At 43.6% G+C, this 1,919-nt stretch overlaps 1 long non-coding RNA gene across 1 annotated transcript; it reads right to left on the bottom strand.

Annotated features, from left to right (window-relative positions):
* Positions 1–241: 241 nt before the first annotated feature.
* On the bottom strand, positions 242–1,643 carry LOC131494500 (uncharacterized). The gene is made up of 2 exons (XR_009253438.1): positions 1,597–1,643; positions 242–397 (listed from the first exon to the last, which is right to left on the bottom strand). It is a non-coding gene; the product is annotated as an uncharacterized LOC131494500 (long non-coding RNA).
* Positions 1,644–1,919: the final 276 nt, after the last annotated feature.

Below are 1,919 nucleotides of genomic sequence, written 5' to 3'. Positions count from 1 at the left end.
GTGGTAAAAGAATGTCTGAAGTTTAGGAAATGCTGTAAAATTTGCTAAGCAATCCACAAGCCCTGGGAGTTTGACTATTGTGTGTATCACAGTTGAGGAGGGAGCCACACATTTAACATTACAGTTGTATTTGGCTCAGGGACGTGTTCACTTCCCTTTATTCCTTTGTTAGTGTCCTAAGGCAGGAATTAGTCTGGCACTTTAGGCTACATTATTCTGCTATGACAAATGACTCAAAACCTCAGTGACGGTTGCCTTTTTATTGGGGCTTATCTTGTATTTCTGTTATTGATCTGGCTTTGGCTTTTCACCCAGAGACCCAGACTGGAGGACAGCTCCTATCAGGCATATTGCTGGTATCTTGACAGAGGAAGACAGGATGCAGAGCCAGAAGATTCTGTTCAGAAGTGGCACAACAACCAAAAAACAAAACAACTCTTGATTTCAGCTTAGGTCATGATCCCAAGGTCGTGGGATCAAGCCCCAAGTCGGGTTCTGTGTTGAGCGTGGAGTCTGCTTGAGATTCATTCTCTCTCTGTCTCTGTCTCTCTCTCTCTCATTCTCCCTCTGCCTCTCTCCCCAGCTTGTGCTCTCTCTAAAAAAAAAAAAAAAAAAAAAAAAAAAAGTGGCACGTGTCACGTGATTTTCACTCATATTTCATTGGCCAAACTGAGTCACATCTTCATGGATGATGCCATTGGGGTGGGAGGTATAATCCTCTGATAGGGATAGACCTAGTGGGGAGGGAGTGAGTATTTTGACAATCATATAATCTGCCACTAATTAATTAATATTAAGAAACCATTCAGTGAGTAACACATGTTAGTGACTGAGAGTTACTTATAATTGTCTTATATATCGGGATCCTTCAGATTGTAGTGAAATATCTGATGTTTTACGATTCCCTCCACACGTGAGTCTCCTTCCCCGAGTCATACCACCCCCTACAGGGCAGTTGGGCACTTCTCTGCTGGCTTCAGAGATTACTGAATACTTTTCCAGAAATGGAGGATGACTGAGTTGTCCTAATGTGATTTTTCAGTCTTTACGGCATTGGGATGGGGAAGAACGTGGATGGCCTGACTAGCTCAAACTCCTACACCATATGGGTCAGTTTGTGTGACCTGTGCTGACTCAGCACAGTTGTAGGTTTGCACTGCTGGACTTTGTAGCCTGTTTTTGTCCCCACTTCTTCCCCCCCGCCCCGCCCCACCTTAGCTGCCTACCAATTACACGGGGTAGCCAGGCCATGATGTGTGATGTAAGTAAATCTGGCTTCCTATAACAATCAACTAGTAAACATATCATAGTCCAGTTTAAACTAAAAATGCTGACATTCATAAAATATTACTTTATATATTTAAAAGGTATCAGATGATTAAGGCATATTTTAAAGAAATTCAAAACCTTGGATTAATTGACTGTTCCCCCTCCCCCCCCCCCCCCACACCACCACCCCTGGCCTTATTTTCCGAGTTAATCATCTCAAGATGAAGTGAAGGTTTCTTCTCTTTTAGATCTTGTATAGGTGGAGTCAGCCCAAATTCTTCTTGGATTCCAAATTCAGGCAAGCTTTAGCCCCAGAACTCTGGGTACCTGGGTGGTGGCAACTTTCTTTCCATCCTGGTTTTCCCCAGAGTGAGTGATCTAAGAGAGAAATACAGAAACCTCAGTGCCCTTTTATGACCTAGCCTTGGAAGGCTTTCACAGCACCTTTTCCTCAGTGTCCTGTTGACCTCACAAGTCAGCACCATTGAAATGTGGGAGGGGCTACCAAGTGCATGAAAACCAGGAGGTAGGGATGATTGGTGACCCTCTTGGGGACTGGTTACCATGTTCAACACAGGCCCTGTTTTTGCCATTTAACCTGCTATTAAGTTCACACCTAATATGGATTTCCTTTGTTATTTTCTCTCTGA

Source organism: Neofelis nebulosa, chromosome 14 (assembly GCF_028018385.1).
Source record: "Neofelis nebulosa isolate mNeoNeb1 chromosome 14, mNeoNeb1.pri, whole genome shotgun sequence".
Classification (NCBI taxonomy): Eukaryota; Metazoa; Chordata; class Mammalia; order Carnivora; family Felidae; genus Neofelis; species Neofelis nebulosa.
This window is presented reverse-complemented; position numbering and strand designations above follow the sequence as displayed.